A 13,323-nucleotide genomic window follows, 5' to 3' on the forward strand; every position below is an offset into this window, starting at 1 on the left:
TGGACAAATGTTTCTCTAGAGAGTGGCTGCCAGGAGCTCTTACCATTAATTAATGAAGATATTTGTTGATTTTTTTTGAGGGTGTGTGTGTGTTGCCATATTATGAACTTCTCAAAATTCTTCGTGGATCAGTATTGAGTTTCATAATTTTACAGACTAGCTAGTGGTAGGTTTACAGGTAAGAAAGAATAAGGAAAGAACATAGGTTTAACAAAAATAGGAATGCAAAGCTTACTGTCTTTTCTTTGTCTAAAATGAAAGATTCATAAAATGTCTAATTTAAGATGACAATTTACTTATGAAATGGTGACTGACTTAGGGTTATCCTGTTTGCATTTGTTTCGGATATAACTACTTTCTGTTAATGTCAACTATATGCTCAGAACTGTACAAGATAAACATAGTTGCTGTCCTTTTCAATCTGAACAGCTGAAAATTAAATTATACTAGTTTGGGGAAAATCTGAAGATGTTAACAGCTTAAACTGTGGTTTTGTATGTCTGATACCAAATAGCAGAACTCAGATGTTCAAGCAAAATGCGAGTGTTAAATGAAGATGAATTCATGTATATACATTTTTTCATTTCTACGCTCTGTGATTTCCTGAGATATTTGAAGAAAATGCTTCTGTTCCTTAGGAAGCAATAACCCACCCTTTGAAGGAAGACATATGCCTGCTAATCCTTTAATATTGTAGACTTAGTGAATAGGACATCAATTCTAGTAGCAGATTGCTTGTAATCTCAAAACATTTGTGGAGTTGGTATAAGCAGAGATGTGGATTCATACAGAGCTTGTTTTAAGAGCTGGACTCAAGTTTTTGAGAATTTGGGTAAGTATTAAACCAATGGGTTTTTCATGCAGTGCATTAACCATGTGATGCTAGTACTGAATCCTGGGTTAAAATCCCTGGCGTTCTGTTTCCATTGTCCTTGCTGTTGCTGTTTATAAATCTGTCTTGTCTCTTGTTTTAAGATATTTAAAACAAACAAACACACACAAAAATGACTAATAATTTAACCTTGACAAATTCTGATGATATTTTCTGTATTTATAAAAGACAGTTTTGTTTAAATACAGTTTGCTTGTTCTTTTATTTTAGATATTTACTACATGGGCAGGTTGGAAGATGAGCATCAGAATTATCCTCTTTAAAGAATGAGGTGGTAGTAGATATTTTACAGATATGTACGTTCTTTCAGAGCACTGAATGAGATACTATTTGGTAAATGGGAATGGATGTGTAATAAGTAGCTCTTTTTTCCTAATGTTGTTAAAGGATAGTGCTGGCAATGCCATCTTTCCGCATCTTTCTCTAGTATTTTTTTCTTTATACAAGTGTAGCACTGCTCTGTTTACTCTGCTGCTATGCATCTTCTCTCATGGCTTTAATCCACAATTCAACAAGTCTGTTTATAGCAACCTCTTGCCACAAAAGGTAGACTACATTAGAATAACAGGTATCACTTTTCCTTTCTGTTTTTTGTAAGCTGGAAATATTGGATAAGTAGGATATGAAGCTGAAATATGATTTTATTAGATGTTGCAATACTGTAAGAAGGCTCAGTGCAAGATGAGTCTCTTAAATGCAAGATGAGTCTCTTAAATACAGCTGTAATCTCCTTCCCTCTGTCGACAGATTCGGTGGGCTTTGACACCACAGCACTGATCTTGTGCCTGGTTCTGTCCTGGTTGCTCAATTTCCTTCTACAAAAGTGTACTGGAAAAATGTAGTGGCTTGTTTATATTAGACAAGGATTAAATGATTGTTGGAAGTTTTTTGCATCTGTAGTCTCATGTTTAAGCTAAATGCTTTATTTTAGGACTTTGGGAGCACATTCAGTATGACACTAGATCAGCACTGGTACAGAACAATGCTGACAATGAAAGGTTGGAGTGGGGTGGCTGGGCCAGTTGGTGGTACAAGCTCTTGCCATGTTTGTGGAGCAGATTAGGCCAGGCAGAGGGACTATGTTTAGTAATGCATTCAGTTCCTCTTGAGTTTCACTGTATTGAAAACATGAGCTTTATGGATGTGATCCTTGTTACATGGCGTGTTGGTAGTGCTTGCAGGCATCATATATATTTTGGCTTAAATTTTGTTTGTTTCTCTAAAATCTGTAATATTTCTTCAGGTTGGCTTAACTTCCTCCCTATTTTAATTCTGTGTTAAGATGGCACAGTTTTGTTCATTTTGAAGCAAATTATTTGTATATCACTACATTTTTATTGGGTTAGACTAATAACACATTTTGTAGAGGCTATGCTGTTTTATCATGTTTTTCATAAGACACCATTACATACACAACATCTATCTGTATTAGGCACACAAGTCCAGGTTATATTGCAGGTACTACAAAGCGGCAAGGAGAAATCATAGTAAAAAGAATTTACAATGGCCATATGAGACACAGGTAATTAGGCAAACCTGGTTGTAAACTTATAACTAGTTCTAAAAAGTGCCAGTCACAGCTTTATGGACTGTACTTCTCATGCTAGAAACTACGGGGCTGTTCTTTTTGCATCTTTGGGAGAAAGGATAATTTCATTTGAAGAAAGTAGCAGTGTAACTGCAAGGTGACTTCCAAAATACACTTAATCTTTCTTCAGTTTGGATTCTATATTTTTTAGAATTTGACACTAAATCTCAGTATTTACACTTTTTTTTTTCCAGTGGTACAAACAAACCAGCACTGTTTCTTTCTAATTGTGGCTCTGTTTGTTAGGAGATGTATTTAAAATCAGCATATTGATCTAAATTATCAGTATGGTGGTATATTAATCAACAAACCTTTTACTTTATTAGTGTTTTACTGAGGAATACTAGAAACATTATTTGCCTTATGTCTCTATAATTATTTGTTACCCAAGATGTTTTTGAACAGTGTTGACTCTATCATGTTGTTTTAAAGTATAATTATCAGTTTCCTTTTTCTTGTATTTGGGATGCGTCTGCAATTTTTGGCATAGATAGTTTTTCAGTTTTGTTCTTACATAATGTCCATCACAGAGCACCTAATAAAAATGACATGCTTTGAGCAAAATTTAGGTGGGATTTCTAGAACTACTTGTCTCCTGAATCATGATTGTAATTGAAGTAGCTGGGACTACTTCAACTTCATCCTACACTCTATTTTTCAGTATCAACTGACTCAGTAGAATTACCAACGAGCTCTGACGACCTGTTCAGTTTCATTGTTTGAGTTGAATTTTCTTGTTTTAATGCTTTCTCACTGAAGGAATACTGCATTTTGATTTTCTTATATTGTCTTCTGTCGCAGTAAAAGTGCTGAGAAGGTAATGCTTAGAGAATAAACAGTTTGATTTAAATACAAAGTTGTTTTTATGCTGCTTTTTTTTTTTTTTTCCCTGAAAAGTGAGAGCAGAGCAGTATGTTCTTTCATTCAGGCAGAGGGTGATTGTTATAGTATATTTTACATTAATTCACGGAGGGACACTTGCCTAAATTGCTTTCTGTCTCTTGTGAATGTCTTTGATCCTGGTGACAGTTTGACTGTATTAGAGAGAGTATATTGGTTAATCCTTTGCTTAACTTGTTCTTTTTGGCACAGCCAGGGGCCTTTCCAAAGATGATCTGTCAGCATAGGCTAAATCCTAATCAAACAGGCCAAAAGAGGAGCTGGGACATGTGTTGTAGGCTGGAGAATGCCTTATGGGACTAGGTGTGTTTTGATATGCTTTTTTTTCCCTGCGTACTTGTAAAATGTAATCATGTATGTATGCTCTGTGTAGCCATAAGAGCTTGCAACCTCTTTCAATGCATTGGTTAAAGGGTACATTTCAGATACTGAAATGTTGTACATCTGCTTTGCTAACAAGAGTAAGATTTGGTAGGGGTCTGGATGTTTTCAGTCCCTCTGTAGTCATTTAGTGTTGAACAACACATGTCACTATTTTCATAAGGTCAAAAAACAATGAAGACAGAAATCTTTCTAGTGAAAAACGTGGTCTCTGAAAAATCTTGTCACATGTAGATAGCTAAGTTTCTAAGCCAAAAACCTTCTTTCTTGCTGCAAGTGACTGAAATAGGAAACCATTGTCCAAATCCGGAGGTTACTTTTAGAGCTGTTCCTTCCTCTCATGAATCGCCACCAATAAAGCCTGTTTTTTGCAGAAGTGTCAATTAATTACACTAGGCAACAAATCAGTATCCTTGACTGCCCAGTATAACATCAATGGGTATACATTCATCTACTTTTGCAAAGTCAGTTGGTATAATAAAAGATCGAGAGGTCTTTTCTTTCTTTAAAGTAAAAGTATATCTTGATATTATCCATTATTAGTAGAGATAGAGTGTTTCGTTCAGAATTTAAGTGTTTCAGTTTCTTTGCAGAATAGTGCTTAAAAAGTGCTTATTAATGTACAAGTGGAGGGAAACCGAAGATGCATTTTTTCCCCTTGTCAGTTCAGCAATCAACTGTAATAAGAGCTGATGTAAAATTTTCATACACTTTAAGGCATTCTCTAATGTCTTTATGCTACTGGAAACACTTTCCATTTTCATTTCACTTAACAAGCATATTGGGATATTCTTTATGCAGATAAAACAAGCTTAAATAAAGTTGTTAAAAGTGCCTGCAAGTAAATTGCTTGTATATTCCTTTTACTCTACTTCTCCCTCCCCCTACAGTTAGCATGATTAAACTGAATATTATAATATAGCTCATACTAAATGGTTCTATGATTCATATCAACCTTATTACTGTCAGCTGAGCCAAAACAATTTTACTTTCACGATCTTGTGCTGTTCAACTATGTAGTGGTATTATGGCAAACATGGGATGCCTGGATTGAGATGCAAATGTGATTCCTCTTTCTAAATAGTATTTCTTCCTGTTTCCACTTATTTATCCCATTTTTTTTTCACTTGCTTCCATGTTTTCTGTGTAAATTTGGTGGGTGCTTTAGGACTGTGCCAAGCAGTCTTCCATTAATGTTCATTAGTAAAAGTGTAGACCGATAAGCTTCTATATTATTTAACTACCCTGTAGGGCTAAAGTTCGGAAACAAACAACCTACTGATTGTCTTCATTAAACTAATAGAAGGAGAGGGGAAAGTAATGGAAGCCATCTCTCTCCAAGATTCTGATTCTGAGGGATTTGTATATTACAGGGGAATTGGCATTTTGTGATCCATAGAGGATTTGGTTCTGCCTCTACGTGGCCACACTCTTTGTATGTAGTTTGAATTGGGAATAAATTGTGAAGATATTTCTAAGCTATCTAGAGTACCCATTTACTTGTGAGCCTTTCCCACGAATCATATTTCATGGAATGTTTTATAATTGTATTGGATTTATAGAACTTCAGAGCTAATACCACAAATGGCATCTGAATCTGTATCCTCTACATACATAGGTTCCTTGTGTTTTACACTTCTGTTTGAGCTGAGGTGACTTCATGGTGTCTTGGGCTCTAAAGTGTGCTAGAGATGTCCCCAAAATTGTAAAACAGACAGGACACAAATATGTATGCTTTTGTAATGTCTATTGCGTAGTGCGTGGAGGAATTCAGAAAGGTCAGATCACAGAGGTGGAGTTAAGTGCTCAGTAGAAACAGATGAATACAGATGAATATTTTTTAATACCTTGAGCTACCAAAGTTAGCGTTGAATCTCAACAGTTGGGAAATAGGATACCTCCCCTGTTTAGCTCAAGCTATATCTCAGATCTGTTTTATGGCTTTTTTTGTAGCTGCATATTCATGAAAAGTATATGGTTTTGGAAAGAAGAAAGAGTTTCTACTTCTTGTGAATAGAATAAAATACTGACTGACTTGTTTTCTCTGTATGTTTGGTTTGGACTGCTTCCCTACCCCCTGCCTCTTTATTTTCCTAGAGTAGAGAGGGAACTTCACTCTCAGAAGATTAGTTTTGCTCATTCCAAGACTTAAGAACAGCAGCTGCAGCTGCAAGGCCTTGGGATGATTATCTTTGGACAAAGTCCCCTGAAGCTGACAGAATTCTTCCGTGCAGTTCTAGTGCAAGGCTCTTGCTGGGTGGCTGCAGAAGGGGACACTCAGGAGTTTTCTGTCCTGGTTGTAATCTGGTGGGCTGACCTGTGTGTGAGCTACTAAACAAGTGTCAGATACCTGAATTTTAGGCATCTGTTTTTGAAAACTGCAGTACGTAAGTAATTCTAGTGAGACAGGGATATGTTTGACAGGTGTAGTTTTCTCCTTTTTCTTCCTCATACTTATTGTCTGCATTTTTTTATTTATTTTTTCTTGCATTATGCTATTTAGTGTTTATGCTTGCTTATCTTCTTTTTTTCACTAATTGGAAATACTAAGCTCATTAATATGAAGTTCATGTATTGGCCTGCTCCTAAGGTTTGAAAAATAAATAGAAATTTTTAAACACACCCGTCTGAGAGAAGTTTTGGGTAATCCTGGATATCTGTCTCTGAAATTTCTGTCAGCACATGGTGAGAAAATTGTTTTGGGATACATAAGCTCCGAGTTAGGTTCGCAGTGTGTATTGTTGAGTAAATTATGCCTACTATTTGAAGTAGTAGGAATAAATATGAACTCTTCAGTTTTAACAGTGAGTGGCAGTTTTCTTCCTGGGCATAAGAATTCTCTAGGGTTTTTTCATATGGTGGCTATTATTTCCCTGGCTGTGTTACCATGACTGTGAAGTAAACCAGATAATAAATTAGGAAGATGGAACTCAAGACATAGAGACTCAGCCCAGCTAAACTGTTTGGAACTCTGCAATCATATCTGTGTTGCTATACAGGAAAGTAAATAATTGTTTCTCTAATGTGGTGCTAGTCAATGTAGTGTGATGTGACACTTCGGTTAGCTTCTATCTTAACAGGTAAAAGAATAAACATGTTGGGAGAGTGTGTGGCAGGATCCTGATTGACTGCAGCAGGAGGCGATTAATGGGCAACAACGCTCTGACAGGAACTGCTGACAAGGCGATAATGAGATTAGCACCTTCTGATTCTTTTATTAACAAGTAGCCAAAGAATCATTTGGGCATGTCAGTAGATAATGATGGGAATTAAGGGATACTCTGGAACCTTTGGGTAGCAGATCATATACCTAATGCTCTGAAAGGTAACTTGCAGATTAACTGAAACATCTCCTCTTGCATATGTAATTGCAAAATATGGTGTTAATTAAAGATAATAAGAGTGGATGCATTATTGCATTTATTTATGAGCATTAAGTGATTCAGGCATATTGCAGTTCAGCAGTTCGTTTTATACACGGAATGTTTGCTCAGTTTGAAAAAATATGTTTATCAGTAGTTGTACCAATATGATGAATTTGTTTTTTCATGGAACTTTACTGATGATTTTGTGTTACTGTTTTGAGTTACCACCTTTTTCTTCTGGTGATGCTTTTCTTGATACTGATGTGTATAAACAGTTACTTTGGGCCTAAGAGAGTGGGAAATGAGCATGAATGAAAGGATGTGTGCGAGGGCTATGGGGAGGCCTGGAAATGAGAATAGAGGAAGCTACAGATAATTTCAATATATGTATATGTAGTTGAGAGAACCAGAGTGGCAAGAAACACAAGACTTGTAAGGCTAAGATGTGAAAGTGAATGGATGAAATCATATTAAAGAGTTTACTTTGGATTGGGTAGAAAGTGCATTCATTTGAGAAGAGCCTGGAAGAGAAAGACATCTGTTAAAGCATCTGTTAAATCACACCCTGTAGGTGTCATTCTGGTGGAAAAGTAAAAGAGAGAAGACCTAAGGAGGACAAAAAATTGAGTAAGGAAAGAAAGGAATAAACATGATAAAAGAGTTAGTCTGTTTGTCTTTGCCTTGGAGAAGGTTTGGAGTTTTTCTTATTTCACAGTTGCTTTGGCAGAGATCACTGCATAGAAACCTAATTTTCTTTATGGTCTTTCAAGGTGTAGGTGGGATAAGGAAAAGAGTTGATATTTTCAATGGTTTTCAAATATTAATAGCTACAAATATATTTTATGAAAGCATTTAATTGTTTCATTAACCCTATTTGAGAAGAAAATCTGGTGAGAATGTGGCCATGATTTTGCATTTGACCAAGTTAAAGTATTACTATTTATCGTAGTATTTATCATCATTCTCTAAATTGGCTTGGAGGCTTTTTCCTAAGGGCTTACATTGATGCAATGACTCTGGCTGTATGAATGTAGAATCATTGCTGAACAGAAGCACAGATGTGCAGATTGGCATGATTTAACCCTCCTTTAGATTAAAATAATTTTAGATATAAGTGATAGAAATGTTTACTTTTTATGTCTAATTACAGTTAGGATGGCAGTTTTCCACAGAAAACAAAACTGACTTTGCATTAGGGTTTAGGTACTCAGGTCATATCAGCACCTGTGAAAAAAATACTCAAATTGCTGCAGAATCAAAGATGATTCTGTAAGTTTGGAACTTCACACCTTGAGAATAGCAGAAATGTTCCAGGTGCTGAGTCCCAGAATTTGGCTACCATTGCTTTCTTGTTGTTTGGATGCAACATGGGCTTTAATCGTGTTCCTGCGCTTGCTAAAGATCACTGGCAAACGCTACTGTTAGCCTCTTAAGTTCCTTTTGTGTGTGTGTGGCTTTGTGAGTCTCACAGTACTCTGCTCAAACTTATAATAGTCTTGAAATCTCCTTTATTTGGATGTTGCTGTTTTCTTGAGCAGCTGATAGCTTAGTGCTAGAAGGAAATCAGCAGTGCCAGCATAGCAGAGAGAAGGCTGTCTGCTTACCTTTATATTAATATATCTCTAATCATTAAGAAAATGAAAAGAGGAAAAAAAAGAGCCAATCTTAAGTCAAGGATAATGGCTTGCTTTACTGCAGTGTTTTCTTTACATGGCAGAGCTTGCTCATTTGTGTCTCAGAATTTCCTGTTATTCAACCAAGTAAAATGGTTGTCAATCTGTTTTAAGCAGAGAAAATTGAACTGTTTTTTTTTTTTTTTTCTTTTTCAGGAGTATTGGTTGGCTTAGTTATGCCAAGCTGTTTCTTTGGATGGCAATATCACATTTGTGTTTCAACAGTATCTCTGACACAGTTGACTAGTTTCTAAGTTTGCTTTTTTTTTCTTTCCTTCTTTGAAAAGCAAGTTGCCACCTGTACCTGGAATGTGAAGATGCAATACAATTGTTCCTCTTAAAAAGCAGTTTTTAAAGAGCATATATCTGATTTGGAAGAGTTGATTTATGTTTCACTCCTGTCTTTCTTTGCTAATTTCTCTCTTAGAGGCATATTAGAGTAGTTTGAAATATTTTATCTGTAACAATTTATTAACAGGGAAAACGATCGACCTGGGGCACTGGTTCTCATAATTCCTTTTTAGATCACTTACTTTTTTAACCAGTTTTTACACACCAAATGTTAATGCATATGCTTGATTGCTAACCACCTCTGGGCATCAAACCTGTTTTTTCTTGAGTGCAATAAGTGATTATCCAACTCATGCTGCTCAGAAAAAGAGGTTTTGTTTTAATAAGCAGTTTGCAGTTTGGCACACAATGCTGAGGAAAGCAACATTATCTCCAGCAGTAAACTCTGCAGTCATTGCAAAGCTTGACAAGAAAATGATTGAGTCTGTTTGTTATACCTTTGTGGGGCTGCCACTGCTGCTGATGGAAATGTTGCTGTTTATTCAGCAATGCAATAACACTTTCTGTAATTTATGGATGCACATTCCCCAGATTACTAAAGGTAATATTGTTGACTAAAGGAAAGTATACGAATGGATAGTTTCAGTTGTTCCTGTCCTTATAAAAGTGATTGACTGTTCACTTTGCACTGGGAAGAATTTGCACAGGCTCTTTCCCTCTTAACAATTACAGATTCCCCTTCCACTGACAGTTACAAATAACACAGAGGGTTCTAAGTGGCAAAAATGTACTGACTTCCACCAGTCCAAGAAACGAGGTCTTAGAAATGCTAGAACTTACCCCTCACAGGTTGTATTGGTAGCATTTAGCAGCCCTTTTCCATCAGAAACAGGTTCTGCCCCTGTATGCAGTGGAGTTAAGACCTCTCTTTTGTTGTATTACTACCTGTAGAAAGGATTGAAAAGTTGAGGGCAATGTGCGTACATCTATTTCTCTCCTCCTTTGTAATCCAACTCATTTTCTGAGAGATAATAAGTATTCTCCTCGGGGGCCCTATTGTGGCTGTGTATTTTAAACAAGGCCTGTATGTGCTGTAAAATGGGCATGGGAAAAAATCAATGGTAGTAGTTATGGTTACCAAATCTGGGGAAGCGGTCAACTCCAGCAATACTAAAATCCAAGTCTCTTCTCTACCATTGTAAGAAGCTGGCATTCTGCTTCCCACAGACAAGGTCCCTGTTTTGTTCCTTCCTCAGTCATGGCTCAGGTGTTGGCACAGGGCTTTAGTTGCTTTAGAAAAACAAAAGGGGGGGGGGGGGGTGGAACTCCCTCCAGTGATTGTAATTTTATATTATTTCATATTCTAGTATAAAAGTGATGTTGTTGTCCATTTAAAAATGTTAGGAGTAAAGATTTGAAGAAACACACGCATACACAAGGTTCCCATTACTGGAAAAAGAGATTGCACATATTTTGTTGCAAGATACACAGCCAAGATGGTTGAACCACAATGCTAACTTCGTGCCCATAACTTGTAGTTGACTGTTGGTCGTCTTCAGATAATTGCCTTAGTCCTTTTCAAGGTGGGTAACGGTCACTAAGGGAGCTATGGAAGTCACTTGTCTTTTCCTCCTTCATAAGGCTGGGGACTGTGTTGAGCAGACCAGTGCAAGTAGTCCTGAGAGGTGTGCTCTGTGCTGTAAGTGGTTTCTCTTGGCTGGTTAGCCTTTGCCACCTGTTTTAAAGATCCTGTGATGTGTGATTATCCTGTCTTATATAGGTGTATGTTCCTGTGCCTCAATGGGAAGTCGTCAGCAGTCTGCTTATGCTTTCTTACTTACCATTTTGCTATATAGGGCAGTACACAGAAACAGAAACGAGTTATAACTTTACTGGAAAGATAAACAGACAGGTTCTTAGAGTTTTCTTGAAAAGTTTCTCGTCAGAAAAATGGTTTTGTTAAATATTAATTTTTTGTGCAAACATTTACTCTGTGACTACAAATTTCTCACATGACTGTGTATTTGTTTTTATCTGAAAAATGCTATTTTCTTTCCTTTCCTTCCCCCCTTGTTTTGAGCAAAGATAATGCAACGCTTAGATGTCCATGAGTGGTAGGGGAGCAGAGGGGTGTGCTGAAGTTCTTTGGACACTACCCCCACACCCTTTTTTTTTTTTTTTTTTTCCTGTTAGAATGATTTTGTGTGATAGTGTTCCTACTTTCTGCACAAAATCATTACAGAAGGGAAACCAGGGGAGTTGTCAGGGAAGTACTGAAAATTAGAGCTTTTCCCCATCTTAGATTATTATAGTTGGCCTGGTTTTGGCTGGGATAGAGTTAATTTTCTTCAAAGAGGCAACAGTGTGTTGTCTCCACTATTTTCATAAAAAATCCGAAACACATTATATGAGCCTCTATGAAGAAAACTAACTCTATCCCAGCCAAAGCCATGACAATAGTGAACTTAGAGCACGGCAGCAACAAATGTGAAATAGCACTCAACTTGTGCTGTTATAATTTGCACTGATCATCAGTTTGCTGTATGCATGCAAAGTGACTTGGACAATTAAAATTTCCAGTAATACCTGAGTTAAAAGGCAAGAAAGCCACTTCTTTTAGGTGTCATGGGCTGAATGAGCAATTTATACAAATTCTACATGTATTATTAATTGCTTTTATTATCTAGAAGCTTAGTAGAAAGTTGTTATTTTGGATCTTTATTGATTATGACTGGAAGTTGCTGAACATTTTATTTATTTAGGTAAAACACCACAAATAACTTATTTTTTCCCTAACGGCAGGTATCTTTTAATATGATTTTTTTTTTTCCAGGTTTAAGGGAAGCTGACTTGGTGCTTCCTAAGGCATTTCCTTTGGTACCTGGAAGGTTGTCCCACAGGGCTTTCTCAGAATACTTTAAAACTTCCTCATTTTAAATACCATATATGTTTCATCATCTTTAAAGTCTTCTTGCAGGGTTTCATAACTCTTTTGGTATAAACTCCTTCCATAAAGACCTTTTACAGAATTACTTAATTCCCTTTCTATTCCTTTGGAGCATCAAATGCTGCACTTTTTATCTTGCATGCTACTCTTGCATCCCCTACAAAAGCACTGAGTGCTTAGCATTTTAACTAATGTCCATGTGGATTTCCACCAGACTTGGACAGCAAAATGTACCTTGAAAAGCCTTGCTTGTGTCTGAAATTGGAATTTTGCTTTTTTAACAACTAAGCTAGAAAAAAACACACAAACCACAGCGAACAAAAACAAAACAGAATAACTTCCCAAAGTGAAAAAACTCTTGAACTTCTATCAGCAAGAGTGGCATTGACTAACAGCTCCAATGTAATGGATGCATAACAGCATCGCAATCTGGGATATTGTTTAAATACCGTAAAAAGCCTTGCTCATTTACTCTGTCTGACCACTGTAGAGAAAAATGGTGTGGTAATCCTGCCATAGCAGGTGGTACTACTTTCATATCAGTATAAAATGAAATTCTGTGGATGGCTTTTTTTTTCTTGTTCACTCTTTTTAATCTTTAAATAAGACGATTGGTAGCCTGTTGGCAAGAAAATGGGCCCTGAATTTTTATTCAAAGTTATACAAGGATGATAGTTGGAATTTTTGGCAGGAGGCAAGCCATTGCTTTTCAGAAAATGCTGTCAGGGGAAGCTTTTTCTGAGTTACCTGCTGGGTCCAAGCTCTTTTATGTTGTTGTTGTGACAGGTAGATTTATAAGGCTTGAAATTTGTACAAATCAGTTGTCATTCAGTTCAAGCTGTCAATGTGTCAAGCTGTCATGCCTGCTGTGAGGGGATGCCTGAGGGGGTGTACAAGGGGGCAACCACGGAGAAAGGAAATGAGTTCAAACAGACCTGAAATGGAGCTCACTTCTCTGGGTTTTCTGCCCCTGTAGAGCTGGCATTGATTTTTCTTGATGTTGAGCAACAGCAAACCTTAAATGACATGTTGTTAGCAATCTAAAGTTGCTGTTTATTGTCTTTTAAATGGCAGCAAATCATGCAGAAGAGAATATAGTGTGTGTTTTTGAATTGTGCATGTTTAGCAGCATCCTGTTTGTGTCACTTTTCCTGGCCTGGCTGGTTTCAACTGGGACAATTGCTGCTGCTGAACTGCTGAACATAACTTTATCCAGTGTTTTGCAGACATGATGGGAAAATAAGTTTTGCTGTCTTCTTTCTCAGGAGTGAAGATTGTTAATGAAC

At 36.8% G+C, this 13,323-nt stretch overlaps 2 protein-coding genes across 6 annotated transcripts in view; both read left to right on the forward strand.

The window, feature by feature from the left end:
- The window catches only part of LRMDA (leucine rich melanocyte differentiation associated), a 669,624-nt gene that overhangs the window by 63,399 nt on the left and 592,902 nt on the right, over positions 1 to 13,323 (forward strand).
- Positions 1 to 13,323, forward strand: part of LOC310902275 (uncharacterized protein) — a 261,603-nt gene that overhangs the window by 15,651 nt on the left and 232,629 nt on the right. For 4 of the 5 annotated variants that reach the window (XR_014586596.1, XR_014586597.1, XR_014586598.1 and 1 more), the window contains exon 1: positions 1 to 7,086. This exon is cut by the window's left edge and continues 15,651 nt beyond it. The exons of the other annotated variant lie outside the window; for it this stretch is intronic. The gene's annotated coding sequence lies outside the window, so the exon portion shown is untranslated. The remainder of the gene's footprint in view (positions 7,087 to 13,323) is intronic. 5 annotated transcript variants of the gene reach the window in all.

The sequence above is a fragment of the Anser anser genome, assembly GCF_964211835.1.
Source record: "Anser anser genome assembly, chromosome: 7".
NCBI lineage: Eukaryota > Metazoa > Chordata > Aves > Anseriformes > Anatidae > Anser > Anser anser.